Source organism: Ambystoma mexicanum, chromosome 11 (genome assembly GCF_040938575.1).
Source record: "Ambystoma mexicanum isolate Mex_15411 chromosome 11, UKY_AmexF1_1, whole genome shotgun sequence".
Lineage (NCBI taxonomy): Eukaryota > Metazoa > Chordata > Amphibia > Caudata > Ambystomatidae > Ambystoma > Ambystoma mexicanum.
The window spans coordinates 1,231,793,629-1,231,809,347 of NC_090934.1; positions in this window are offsets into that span (position 1 = coordinate 1,231,793,629).

Genomic DNA, 15,719 nt, shown 5'->3' on the forward strand with positions numbered 1-15,719 from the left:
GGCCATAGGATGGCAAAGAACTGGCTGCAGCATGAGTGCCTCTGACTTCCTGGCAGGGCGCCAGCTTCTGTATCTGACCCATTTGAAATATGCTGTTTCCTTCCGGTCCGCCGGCCACCTTTGTAATTCAGTCGGAATCCAGGTGCAAGGTTGTATAGACACTAGTATCACATCAGTGTTGTTTTAAGAAAGCCCATGACCATATTTGCAAAATGATAGCCTGTCTAAAGAAATTCTTTGAGAACTGTGTGCGGGGGTGTGGGGAGATCACATCTCTGCAGTGAGAAAGAAACGGGGGTACTTGACACGTTGCACACAGCTGCAATATGAAGTGATGTGCCTAATGGCCAGAGCTGGCTGAAATTCTGCCTCCGGCTAGACTAGGTAAAGAGGCTAGCAGTTGTTGTATATGCCCATCAGCTAACAATTCGATCAACATCTTCCCTCTGCCTCGCACCACTGAAGCCTCCGACCTTAGAGAAAGAGTTGGAAGTCAAATGTCTAGAGGCAGGAGCTCAGGAATTCATTATCTTTCTCGCCTCAAAGGTAAAACACTATTCCGCGGTTTATTAAAGCTCTGTAGACCTTTATGTTCCAATAACCTGATTGGCTTTTGGGAGCTTGCCCTGGATAGCAGATTATCCTTTTATCGTCAGTTTGGGCTATTAGGTGGCACCTGAAACACCTATAAGCTGAAACTATTGTATTAGAGTAGAGATAGGGAGAAATGGCATATGAGGATGGACACAAAGCTTGCTGGTGTTGTTTGGTTATTTACCCACCCACTGACTGCCCATGACCACGCTGACCACTGTGACCATTCCCACCCAGTTCCTGCCCCCTCCCCGCCCAAAACACCTCTGCATGGGAACTCTTTGAGCTCGCTTTATTCGTGCTTTGCCATCAAACTTTGCACTCAAAGTGCCTGCCAGTGTTTGTTCAAAGCAGTCTTCTGAGAGTCAGTAGCTTAATTGGAGCTGTAAACCTGCTTCTGGTGTAATAGAAATGTCTTAACGAGGTCTGGCTTCAGCCACTCGATTGATAAGCACTGTGCATGCCCTTCAGTGAAGTCCTGTTAAAAATGAGCATTGGCAAAGCCAAGCATTTTGGCTTATGTATAAATATTAGGCATTTGGCAGGCACTGCAATTAGATACCCAGGTACTCGTACCATGTTGTGCTTGCTACCATCAAAAGCCAGTTAATAGCACTACGGCTGTGCCTGCCACGTACCTTTCCCATGCCTACACAAAAGCCCAAACTGTTGGCATTGCCAGTGGTTGTTTTTTAGTGCCAGCAGCACAGCTCATGCCATCTTAAGAAGTGTAGATGAGAAGCTATGTTTCTGTGTGACGGATCCTGTGCCTCATTACACTTCCTGCCAATATAGCCTATGGGCTTTAGGAATATGTGTTGTAGCTTTTCATTCTGAGCTGGGCATGCAGCCCACTCTCCCTGACATGTGGTGCTGATGTGGGACTTTTCAGTACAGTATAATGTTATTGTGAATTCGGGAGTAGGCAGGGATTCTGCAGGCAGGGATGAGCAAACTGGGAGAAGACTTGAAGGGTCACCATGGGAATATATTGAGTTGTGCCAAAATTGGAATGGGATTCTCTGATTTGATCATTGTGAATAGGCTGGGAGTTTTGCAAACTTAGAGCATATGGGACTGTCATTCTGGGAATAGTCTGGGATAGTGCTGACTCGAAATATCGTGGCATTTTGCAAAATGGGACTGGAATTGTGCCTACCTGGATACCGAACAAAACGGGAACATACTGCAGTTGTAACATTTGGAATAAACTGGCATAGTGTACACTGGTTATATCCTGGAGCTGTCAAACCTGTGATTTTCCAAACTGTGCATACGCTGGTATTGTCAAACAGGAAGTATACTGGGACTGGCCTCACTGGACAACTCTGAGGGCCTGGTTTAGAAGGCCTCATTACGGGGTTTCCGGAAAACCCACCGGTAGGCGGCGGGTTTCTGGCAACCCTGTAACAGCCGTACTGCTGCCTGATTTCCCAGTGCCATCGGGACATTCCCGGCGGCCCGGGGTGTCAGGTGGCAGGAACTGTAAGTCCCCATTCCCGTGGAGTACCATAGGACTGGGGATGGGGACACAGAAGCACTGACACCATTGCTAACGGTGCCGGTGCTTTCATGAAAACCATGCCGGCAGGAGCAGGTCAGACCTGCGGGGAGCACCGGACCCTGCAGGCATTCTCGTAATCTGTCATCCGGAAAGGGTGCCGGTACGTTGCTACTGGCACCCTTATTTCTGGACCGCCAGACCTCTAATGAGGCCCAATGGCTGTATTACCTCTGTTGGTACCAGGTAAGGTCCTCATGATTCCAAGCTATGCATACCTTTCTGGTGTTCCCCATGTTTGAGTCCCATAGGACCCCGTGTGGTTCAGTATTTGCAACGTGTGGTAATTACCTCAGGTTTTAATTACTGCATGCCGTACTGCTTTTGTGTGGCAGTCATTTCCTCCACACAAAAGCAGGCAGACACAAGACTTTTGGAAACCAAATTCAGAATATGGCCAAGTCGCAAAAACAACCAGTATTCGAAAATGCCAGATGCTTCACCACTGCCCCCAAACTATTAATCAGGCTCATAGTGCTAGTTTGCTAACTGGGAGTGTACTGGAATTATGAACAAATAAACTGGGGGCATACTGGGAATCAGCAAATTGGATTGCAAAACTAGGAATATATTGGAATTGTGCAAATTGTGAATTGTACTGGAAGTGTGAAAACCTAGAGCACAGTAAGACTATGCAAACTGTGGGATATAGGAATTACCAAACTATCTGAATCTAATGTTTAATTAAATTGGTGCCCGAGTTCGGTTTCTAAGTGCAGATCGGGGATTCGAACCTCTGTTGCTCTGCGTGGCATTGCCCCTGTGCTATCCTCCGTTCACAATATCGTTAGGTTGATTGAACATTATTTAGGGTGTTTTAATGAAGAGTCGAACATGGAGGTGGTTTTATCTGCACATCCCAAAGGGAAGAAAAGGAGGAAAAACAAGACTTGCCATAAAAATGCTATCAGTGAAGTGGAGGTAATGTTAAGCAATATTAACTTGCTCCACGAAGGACAGCAATCCTTGGGAACAAAAGATAATGGTGGCATACCGTCCTTTTTTATACAGCAGAACAGTGGTAAGGAAGGGAGTGGTCGACAAGTGGAAGAAAGTAAGAGAGTAGCACATAGAAAAAAGAAACTCAAGTTGAGGCTAGGTAAACAAGATGACGTGTTAGAGGATCTTGGGGGTATTTTTCACACTATAGTAGCCCAGGGTGCTAGGGTGTATAGCGGGTGGTGACTAGGCCGATACGGGTGAGGTGTATAGAGCCCTTTCCTCCATTGATAAACATCCACCACTAAATAGAACTATTCTTCTGCATATTTCTCAGAGCATAGTACTGCTTCGAGTTATTACCTTGGATGATATTAAAATAGAGGATCAGGTGGAAGAAGTTATACAACCCACATCTAACATCTGTGTAGGTAGTATATTACGGTATTGTACAAAATTACCTACTCCCAAAAGTTCGACCCCCAATTTTCTGCAAATGTATATGTGGGGGGGTAAAATGAATACAAAATGTATAGGGTAAGGTGGGGAGGCTGTGGGGGGTCTCCTCCCACATATATATATGCAGAAAATTGAAAAAAAACAACAAAAAACTTTTTGGTTCGGTAAAATCACGTAGATCCGTATATTACAGATACCTAGGGGTGCTGATGGAAGACAAACTCAAATGGCCTAGGCACTAGGAAAACATACAGGTTATGACTATGTAGCAAACCCAAGCCATAAGCAAGTTTATTGGTACACAGGGAGGCTATTCTCTAAAGACGATTCTATTGTTGTATAGAGCAAGCATTTTATGGCGTATGCTCTATGGTGCGGAAGAGTGAGCCAGTTAGTACCTCAAGGTACTGCAGGTCTGGAAGGAAAAGTTTTGAAGTTATTGTTGAGACTCCCTTAATCATTGTCCTTTGGTTTTATTGGTTTGAAACATAACCAATTGGGTATGTCTATGGAAGTAGTTTATAAAAATATAATGAGTTGCGCAAGGCTCATGGAGTTAGATAATAACACAATCACAGTTCATCTATTCCAAACCTTCTTAGAGATGAATGAGGGAGTAAGAAATGGCTGTTTGGGTGAGATGTCCTCAATATTCGCCTACTGCCAGCCACGGTTAGTGTCTGGCCCCTCATAGCAAGCTGCAAACTGGGAAGATACTGTGTTAGTGCAAACTGGATGTTTATGTTGGGATCGCCTCAGGGATGGTCACTAAGTGAGACCCCCTATCCCCTCCAGAGGTCCCTGGCCCAACCCTTAAGTTGACATGGGGTGCATTTGCGATTTAGGCATATGGGGGAAGTTAAGGAGGAAGAGAGATGTATGCCAGATACTGGGAAGAGAAGGCTCACATTAATACCAATAGGACAGGATAGCAAGAGAAGGCACTTGTCCATACCTGACAAGCCATCCAGTGAATCAGACAACTAAGGATACCAATGAGACTCTCCACGCTGAGGCATCACGTTCCAGGAGGGGGGGCGGTGGTAGACATAGATGCCTGATTATAACGGGGGAGATCTATTTATACTCAGCAGGTCCATGTGGATGCAGCACATATAACTGATTGGTTGGCAGATTCCTGCTTTCCCACTCTTTCTGCCAATCAGCGGGAAGCTCTTGGTGTCCTCATTGAGTTGCAGGAGTTGAAATGATCTATATCTTAATTGGCTGGGGGCAAGCTACCAGAAGGGGGTGGGGAATCAGTAGATGGCTATGCAGAATATCAGCATATACTGGCACCTCGTTTGTTAGGGGTGTACACAGAAGCCACAGTGAGAGGTTCTTTTCCCCAGTCCATGAGGGAGACATTGATAGTCTTGCTGTTGTTACAGAGCAACCAGATATAGCAGGTGGCTCATATAAGACTTTATCACTTATAAATCTAGCTGGTCAGCTGGTTGAGTAAAACATTTCTTCAGGATTGGCAGAGGTAATTGGTGGGCTGGTGCACAATGACCAGCCTGGTTTCGTTTCTGACTAAACTCTGAATTTGCAATGACTGTTTTTGATTTTTGGTATGGCTGGGCATGGGCCCAGAAGCTATGAGACATCTAGCCTTGATGCCGAAAAAGGCATTCGACCCCCATAGACGGGGAGTTTCTATTTCAATTGCTAACAGCTTATTGCATTGGTGATACTTTCCTGGACTTGGTACGAGTTGGTTTGATTTTTATATAATGGGCCCATAGCAAGGGTCAAAACAAATTATTTGACATCCGAGGCATTTCTTATGTAAAGGGAGACCAGGCAGGGCTTCCGCTTTACCCTTATCGTTTATCTTAGCTGTGGAATCTTTGCCATGTACAATTAGGGCACTGTATGTCGATAGTGGCCTTCAGGTTGCCTGTCAGGCTATTATCGTGTCTGCCTACACTGATGATATTTCATACTACAGTAGCACTCTGACGGGTGTGCTCACGCATATGCTGGATACTATTGTTGAATTTGAGTTTATTTCAGGACTTCACATGAATTTGAGGAATTTATGTTATATTATGTTACCACGTGTTTATACTGTGCCAAATCAGCACCATAGAAGTTTCAGAGTGCTGTAAGGGTGCCGAAGTACGAGTCTGAAACAATGGTGGCAGGGTGATTGGCAAAGACTTGTATTGAGGTATAAAAGAAAAGAAAAGAAAACCTATCTCGCCCTATTTCTAAGAGGGGTTTCCCTGCCTCAACTAAACATGCTACAGAATCTGTCAGGATGTCCAAAGTAAAGAGTCTATCGTCCTGTGTCAAAATAAATTTCCTTCCTTTACATCATGAATAAAACTAAATAACTGATGGGGTTTCAATAGTTCCAAACTGAGATTCTGTTTTGAGGGAAGACCTCCATTCGCCAGTTTGCATCTCATTCTGAAGCGACAAATAGGTTAATGTTCACCAGTTTTTTAAAGCACAGTTAATGAGAAATGCCCCTTGTTGGGCATAGTTGTTTTCACAGTGGTCTCTTTGGGACATAGCTTTATTCAGTCTTCCAGACTTGGGGGATGACTCTCTCCCCTCTGGCCCCTGTTCACAATGTCACGGGATTGTCTCCCTTCTCGCACAGCTCAATATTGGTGGGGGGAATGTCTCCCTTCCTCTGGCCTTTCTCAGGTTTTTCAGACAATACAATGATTCATGGGGGAATGTCTCAATTTCCCTGGCCTTGCCCAGGTTTCTCAGACAGTACACAGTGCCAGGGCAAAAGACTTCTTCCTATGTTCTTTCTCAGCTTTCATTAGGCACAGTCAACCTGGTTCACTACCCTGTCAGGTACTGTGACTATGAAGAATAATAAGGTTCTTTCTTCCTCTTAAGGGTGTGGGTGCCAGACTCGCCTTAATTGCTTGGTTTTCCTCCTTGACAGACTTGTTTCACTCTCCGGCCAAGTTGTATCATGCAACCCAAGATATGACAAAGTCTCTCTCCCTTGGTCAGGATCCCAGATCCTGTATTCTTGGCTTCTTTTTCCCCTTTGGGATGTCCACGATCTTCTCAGGGCCCCAGTGCCTTCCCAGCAGCATGCGTACCTTTTCTTGCGGTCTGCGATTGTCCTGGGTCTTCCTTGATGCCTGCAACCAGTCATGGATTTCCCCGACTCTTGTGGTCTTCTTTCGGTCTGAGGCAGCACTGCAGTTGCAAGCTTCCTTCGAGCAGCATGGTTCTCCCTTCTCATGCTCCCCAGCCTTTTCTGAACGCCTGGAGCTTCTTTCTCAAGGGTTGTCGAGCGGATCTCCCACTCTGGACCGTACCTGGACCTTCTCGCTCCCATCACAGCATTCCAGTCTGCTTTCCTCCTTCCTGGACCGTGCTTTCTCTCGCAGTTCCTCCAGGGAGGGTCAGACAACTTGTGCAGTCCGTCTTCCCTTTTTGTATACTCAGAGTGTTTGTATTGACTGGAATACATACCTTGGTTTTGCGGGGCATTCCTTATTCCTCTGTAGTGCTTCTTCGTCCCAGTAATCAACATGATTACTCTCTACTAGGTTAGGTGGATTCTTCCTTGTCTCAGTTTTCTCATGCACTCCATATGGGTAGTCCGTACTTTTCCTCATCTCAGTATGTCTCAAGAGAATGGGATCTTCAATTCTACAATGAAACATATGGAAGTGCTGGGAGCTACAGAGGTTTGTGTAGGGTAGGATGATGGGGAGGCAGGGCTGGTGCCCCTCTGCATGAGATCCTTCCACTGAGCACCACCCCCAGGGAGACTATCAAGTAGAGGCCTCACCTCCCTGACCTCATGGGAGTGACTCTTCCCATGGAAGCAGTGACAATACCATGGGACTCTTCACAATGGCTAGAAAGTATTTCATGTGTGCTCTGGTGAACTGTGACTCATTGTTCCTGGTATCCCTAATGCTATTGTGACTGGGTGATTAAATATGTAAGGATATGAGTGTATTCTGATCAGGTTAAAATGTACAATCTTAATATCATCGAAAAGGTTAATGGCCTAACACCTTCTGCGGCAGAAATGGTTAAATACTATTTATTCGTTGATGGGCCATATCGCAATCACTGATATTTTATTTGTATTTATTTATTTGTATTTTTCAATGGAATGTACAGGCCACCTACATTTAGGGTGTGCTCCAGTGTCCACCTATGACCTTCCAAAGGCAGTAATTTAATAAACAGGAGAGCTTACTTATTAAGCAGTTGTGGTCTGAAAGTACACCTGAGGGTGACGGGAGGGGGGTAGTGTGTCCATTTCGAAGGTGTCCTATGAAGATGGGGTACTGGCTGTGCCTGACTTCTGGAAGTATTACATTGCATCTCAACTCCACCAGTGGTGACTCCTTGGATTGCGCCAAAATAATAGTTAGTAAAGTAATTCAATTGAACCCTTGAGTATTCTGCTATGGGCTGAACCCAAAAATGTTTGAACATTTTGCTAGTCAGTTTAACACAGTTTGGAGGATCTGGTCCTCCTTGGGCAATAATACACAAAGTGGTGCACTTTACTCCAATAATATACCCCAATGGCGTAACAAACATTTCAAGGTTGTGATGCAAGCAATCCGGGAGGGTGAGGTCGAAGGCCAATAGTGGTGCTTCCATAGGGGTCTTGTACTTTAATAGTAGGTTGCTACCATTCACTAACTTTGTTGCTACCCGTGGTCTTGGAAATGGGCAACTCCTGAATTTTCATTGTATTGCTGCTAATATTTTTTTTTAAAATAATTGAATTACCTTTGCAGCCACATAGTGGTCATCATACACCTGAGGGAGTGGTCTAGGTGCAATAGGAACATGACAGTACTATTAAAAGCATCAATGCCATTGGAATCCCAGGTCCATGTGAAGTTTCATCTCAGCTGGGAAGAAGACTTAGCTATACCTATACAGGATATGTCTGTTTTAAGTGAATTCAGTGTTGATCCCTGCATAGGGCATGTAGTACAACTCCAGCTCTCTCTGTAAATGTAATGTGATGACCGGCTATTCATTTGCGCCTCATTATAAGTTTGGTGGTACTTTGGTAGTAAACCAACTGAAATACCACCAATCAGATTTACCATTACCGCCACTTGGTCTGGCGGATTTACCACCAGATTAGAAGTAGTGATAGGAGGTGTTAGTCCCCATGTATTGGAGTCCATAGGACTGCATGGGTATTTCAGTAGAATTAGTGTCCGCAGTAATTCCGTCAGAGGTGACTTTGCTGATTTTTGGCAGTAATGCAGCAAATTTACCTCCCGCATTTTGCTGGAGGTAAATCCTTCACTTCACTGCCAAAATTGTAGTACGGCGGTGTGGTAATGTGGTGGTAACAGTATTACCACTCTGTTACTGCCGTTTTTACTGCACCACTTTTCTTGTAACGAGTCCCTTTATATCGCAGTAGCAGTGTCTCCCCTGGTGATATGGTCTAGGAGCGTGCTGCAGTGAGATCTATCTCGAATTAAGTTGTAAGCTATTAAGCGAATATTATTGAATGGGCTCTAGAACACCTGCCACTCCTTTGCTCGTTGGGATGAGTGACACAAAATAAGAAGGGCAAAGCACTGTCATCATTTATAACTGTTGGTCTTCCATTCAATGGGCTGGTTGTTATACATTTGAAGGCCGGTCTGTCCCCTAAATCGCCTTTATGGATAAGGGAAATGCTCAAATGGGCGACCTCTGGGAATGCTTCCCGGAGAACCCGGGAGAGCCACCATTCTGAAGTGCCCTCTCGTGCACTAGGGGGTACTTTCTGTGATAATATCAATGATCGCTCACGCTTAATACCGCTGTAAGGTAATGTGACTAGGTTTGTTTTCGGTCATTCGCTGTGTATGTTATCCCTTGTACTTCTAATGCATTGCTCTGCTGTCAGCCCTGTTGTAGCTGCCTGTGTGGCAGGATGATCATATGCTATAGATGAAATACCTCTGTCTATTTCTGTGCTTATCTGCTTCATTATTCTCTTCTGTGGGAGCCCCGGGGAGGTGGGATTCTGCATCTAGCGAGGGAGGTTCACGTTCAGATATGGTTATTATGGTGCACTTATGATGTTTCATCTGTATTTAAGAAAACAGGTTTTAGAAAAGGATAGAAGCAAGGAGAATGAGAGTGCAGGGAGGCAGAGGTAGGGGAATCGGGAGCCCGAGAAGCAAGGTGACAGTAGTAGGAGTGAGTCCAAAGTAAGAGAGAGCAGGGCAGCCAAGGGAGGTGGCAGCAGAACAGTGAAAAAGAGGTAGGGTGTAGGTCAGAGGCTTGAATAATAAATGAATGTTTGGTTGACGGAGGAGCTTTCCTGAGCCTTGACTGTGTATGGCCTGATTGTACTCTGAGCACCCCCACCAGCCTAGGGGCAGTGACCATAGGATTTCCATCCACTACACAGTTTGTGGGTAGGGGGGCGGAGGGAGCAGTGACGGTAAAGCCTTTACTGAACATTTCTTCACTGTGTTTTTTTATCGCACATTTGTTGCCACTTTCCCAAAGAAATGCGGGGAGACCCCAAGCACTGCCTCACAGCACCCTCTTCCCATCGCATCTTGCCTCTCCCAAGCCTACCCCCTGAATTTGGCAGAAAGAATGCAGTAAAACAAATGTGCAGTGAAGTTTCTCCAATAGAAATACTAAATAGTGAGTTGGGGTGTAGTTGGTTGGAGGGCTTTTCCCCCTGGGACATCTTACATCCCGGCTGTGGGAGTTAACATTGTCCCGTCCCTCCCTTTGAGAGGTCCTCCCTCTGTCTGCTGTGCCCTGGTCCTACCTTCCAGTCTCTCTCTTGGGGATGGTAATACAGGTATATGAAGAGGGAGCCCCAAGTGAGGACCTTGTGGCCCCCACCCAGAAGACAAGGAAATGAGAGATGCACCTCACTCCTGGGCCCTTCCTCGCCATCGCTAATGTACCGCAGATGGGAGAAACGCTATTCACTAAAACAGCCATTTAGGCCAGACCCGACTGACAATGTGGAGGAGATACAGTTGTCATCGAACAAGTTGATGGACTACTATCTCGATGACATCATGACATAGATGCTTTAGACATAAAGCATATAGGCATCCATGCACAAAGCTACACGAATACGGTTTATTGCAGATAGACACAAATCAAACGCCTATGACTCACACAGAGAACTGACATACACACTCTCAAGTTTATCTTTTCCTCTGCGGAAATGGCAAGACACCTCAGACTGCATATGCTTAGCTTGCTCATGCTTACTTGTGACAGAAATGGATGGCCAAAAGAACAAAGATGGAAGCCATAGGTGCATTGAAGTGAATGGGGAAAGCAAGATGAACTCCTGAATACAGAGAAAGGCTGTTATATCAATCCAGTAGAATCACGCAGACCAGGCTTCAATCGCAGACACTGTACACAGCCTCGCCATGGACAAGAAGCGACAGAAAGTTTCCAGTCAGCCAAGGCGATAAGGCACCTACTAGGGATGCAGCCTAAAATCCTCTTAATTACAAGCAGGAGAACTCTATTTTGTGGCCTCTACACATGTAATCTGATGGAGCAGGACAGAGCCTATTCAATTGAGGTGGATGGGGGAATGCTGTTCCCATCAAAACAAAGATGGAAAGATGCAACTATTATATAGTTTCAAAGCTGAATGTTCTGTCTCAGGGTTTAAGCGATCAGAGATGGCAATTTGTTAGGAACACGCAGCACCTTTTGAATCGCTCCCAACCTTGAAGGGTTTCACTTGGCCTGGGAGATGTCCAAGGTCCCAAGTCTGAGACACCCTATTCCGCGCAATCCCCAACTACCTTTCACGTTAAGCTCACTATGTTGCACAGGCAAATTATTTTCATGCTAACCTGAAACTTTGTTATTCTTGACACATAGAGTTGGTCCAAGGAGGAGCCACCAGATATGGCGACCCAATGACCATACTAACCCCTATGGATTGCATCTATAGTTTTCCTCACTTAACCACTCCTCTTCCCTGTTAGGTTTTTGGGATGTAACTTGTTTTGTGACATCACTAGTAGTTAAAGCCAACTGACACGCTTTAGGAGGATGAGTGCTCTTGGAGACCTTATGCTGTTCAAGTTGCAATCCCTGTCATTTTGAGTAATAATAAAGACAGTGAATTTTGCCTTCTAGTTGAGTCTTCCGTTCTGTGTCAGGGGATTCATTGGGGCCTAGTTACCCTCTGGCTGGTAATCGGGGTAGCTGCTAAGAGTGCCCCTGCTGTTCCTTTACAAGTGGTAGCAGAGAGATGGTCGGTAAGAGCATTCGGCATTGAGGCTGCCCTTTCCCACTGCATGCCCGAAGGGATGCGTCATGACCCGCGAGGACCGGACCACAAGACCACGCGTGGAAATTGAAGAGGTCATCAGGAGCAATTTCTGCCCACTGCCCGTGGGTCACCAGGCATACCGGACAGCAGAGTGGCAGATTGTGGGAGAGTCGGTATCCGAGGGGCTTCAGTGGATCATGGAGTGTAAGTATAGACTCAACTATAGAGCAAACATTGGGGAGGAGAAGGTTTTGCTTGTTGTTGTGCCTTTGTGTTTTTGTGAAGGATTCCTGTTGCCAGGCGCTAGCTAGGTTACAGATGAAAAATAGAAAAGACAAAAAAAAGTGTTCCTGTTTCTAGGCGGTCAGCTTAGTTTATGGATGAAAAAGTATACCTGTATTCTAGATGGTTAGCTTAGTTTGCGGATGAAAAATATGAAAAAACCTGTAAAAAAGATACCTATGCTCTGGACAGTTTAGCTTAGTTCATGGATGATTTTGTGTATAAGGAATCCTGTGTCCAGGTATTAGCAAGACGCTATCTTAGGTCACGGAAGGTGGTCTCTTAATTTATCTAATTAAGATATATTCCTATTTGCAGCGGTATAGAAGAAGGACCATATAATGTTTGGAATTCCCTGTGCCTTGAAGAGGAAGGAAGACGCCCGTACGCTGTGTTGTGTCTGTTGTAGTGTGTATGTTGTAAGAAATGGGGTTTTATTTTGAAGTACAAGGGTTTTTCTTTTGAGGGTTCATGACGTCATGGGTAAGGTTGTTGAATAGGACTTGGAGTTTTCAGAAGGCGATGGGTTTTAATCTGTTGAATTGATGGTCACAGTGGTAAAAGCTGTTATGCCATTTGGACTCAGCTCCAGGAGCACATGAAGGAAAGAAAACACAGTGGTAAAGTCATAATTTGAGCATAGCCAGAAGTTTAGGTACTTGACCACACATTTTCCAGCTCAAGTTGGTACAAATTTGTGTTGAAGTTTGAATGTGTACACCTAAAATAATACACATTTTTATACAGATTACTTTAAAAATGCACAAGTCGCATGATAAACCAACCAGACAATGGGTTGCATTACAAACATGGCAGTAGCCGTGCCGTATGGCAGGCACGGCTACCGTCATGCTCGCTACCGGCACTGCCTCACGCGATTGGGCAATTGCCGGCCCATTACGAGATGAAGAGGCCGGTAATTACCCATTCGCGGGTGGTGGTAACGCCGGGCTCCCGATCCCCATTCTGCCCTACTGGGCAGAATGGGGGTGGGGAGCATGGTTCCACCGGCACAGTTGATAATGGTGCCGGTGTAATCACGAGTTCTGTTTGTGGGTGCCGCACAGCCCGCCAGGTCAGACCTGGCAGGCTGTCAGGAAACCGCAAGCAGAACTCGTAATGCGGCAGCCCAGTATGAACGGTGCCGGTGCCTTACCGGCACCGTTCATACTGTGACCGCCACCCTTATAATGAGGCCCAATGTATATAAGTCAGTGTAGAAACATGTTGATGAAAAAGAATAAGGGTGTCCTTTTGTTTTCAATCCTAAATTGCATGGAAGGGACTACTCCTGTTCATACATTTTTACAAAAGGGCCCCTACAGGCAATTGTAATTGCTTCTTCAAAGTACTGTAAAAGTAAACAGTAAAACAGAGACAAAATCACCTTTTCCCTTCACTTTTCCACTATGTCTCTAGAAATAATTGTGGAGCCATCTACAATGGATTCCTTTGAAATCTCCATGCTTTTAACAATAAAGCTTCAATTAAAGGGGGTACATTTCCAAATACTGCGGCCTGGAAAAAGTGGCAAAAAAATGCTGTTTTTCAAGTGCTGCAGAGTGAAAAAAAGTGGCAGTAAAATGCTTTTACTGCCACTTTTCCCAGTCCACAGAACTTGGAAAATTGCCCCGATGAATGTAGCTTTATTTTTCCAATCCCAAATCCTGAATTGAATCCTACAAGCTCCAGCATGCAAATTAATGAGAATTTACAAAAAATCTCATTCAGACACAAATGAACGGAAATGCATAACAAGGACATTGTTCACACAGCTTGTTCTGTGCCACCATAATTTCCAATCACCCATCAATACCAAACCTCAATATAATTTAAGAAAAAGAGCCACATCAATGATCACTTCCAGTTTCCTTGCCACTTCCCTAATCACTTTCTGTTGTAAATAATCTGCTGCTGAGACATGTGAACAAGACAAGGCCTCACTGGGGGGGCCCATGCAGACCTGGCTGATTTTGAGGGGAGAAAGGCAGAGCAGGGGCCCGCAATACACATGGTGCATTCTCTTTACATACAAACACTGTTCATAGTTACTCAAACACCAGGACGTTGTCAAGTCAGTACTAATCAGTTCAAATCATGAAAGGTTCTGGCCGGGGAGGCTAGGCTACTACACAGACAAAGATACATTCTAATTAGTCAGAACCCCATTGGTAAGTGTGCTTGAGAAGACAATCTGAAGCTAGTCCATACTTACCATCCTAGCCTTGACATATTCAGGTAGAGCCTTGCTGGACCAACACTGTGAGGTGCAGAGTGATTTGCTAGGCGTAACAAATGAAGCACCCACATCTGGGCATATCCATTTTCACTTAGGGAGACAAACTGACACCAACATGCATTGGTAAAACTAACAGCTTGGATTGCCATAAGGGTACCCCCTGGCCATAAAATGGGAGCATCTAGACACTGGTGTAACTAGGCATATGATGGCATTGTCTGGCAAATGTCTGTCTATTACCTATGCACAAGCCAAAATTGTCGCAAGTAACAGATGCAAGGGTACACATATTGCTTATAAATCAACTGAATGAAGACACACATTTTAAAGAGATTTTGGGCCTCATTCCGAGTTTGGAGGTAGCCATGGTGCTTTTAGCGCCATGGCTGCCTCCAAAATCGTGTCCGGGTCCAGTCTGGTTGTATGGGGACTTACCGGGTCATTCCGACCTTGGAGGACTCGTAAGTCCCCATTCAACCAACCATTCCCCATTCCGATTTGAGCCACCATAGGGCTCAATGGGAATGGGGAAGTCGCTAATTACGGGCCTGCTCAATGGGAATGGGGAAGTCGCTAATTACGGGCCTGCTTACAGGCCCGTTATTAGCGACCTGGTCCCTTAACGGGACCCATAAAGAACGTGTGGTCAGACCACACGTCCTTTACGGTTCCCGCTAAGGGAACTCGGAATTGGGGGGTAAGGGTTTAACGGCACCGGGCTCCTTACCGGTGACTGTTAACCCTTACTGCCCAACTTGGAATGAGGCCCCTTGTATTTGAACAGGAACTCGTTAACAGAGGTAATTCAGGCATTAAACACTCAAAAGAATGTTTAGATATAACACTAATGGGCCCAATACAGCACAAAGTTTGGTGTTACTTTGTGACAGAGGTAGATCAAAGAGTACCCAAGAGGGTATGTTTCAGTAGGGAAGGACAGGTAATTGGTGGGAAAGCCATATGGATTAACATGGCAACGGGTGGGAAATTACCAAATGCACCAAACATCCCATCTCCATCCTATCTGTGTTCCAATGCAATCGTTCTTGCTTACATCTAATAGAATAATTCAAAACCTTGCAGCAAATCACTTTTTGATTTTACTACACTCTTCCCTCCAATATTACATTCTTCTAAGGACCAACCTTTTTTTCACTCACAGCCAAGTAGTTAATGCAGCAGCAGAATATATACTTTGAATGGATATTTTTTTTTTTTTTTTTTTATTTGGTTCAACTGTTTTCACAGTTTTTACAAATGGTGCAACCCGAAGAATTTCTGATCCCGAAGAATTCTGTTCTGTTTTGTTTCATTGCGCTTCTGTGTTTAGACAGTTAAAAATGTACTTTCCCAATTACTGTCAGATTGGATCATCCTTTTTCAGGTTTATATTCTGAAAG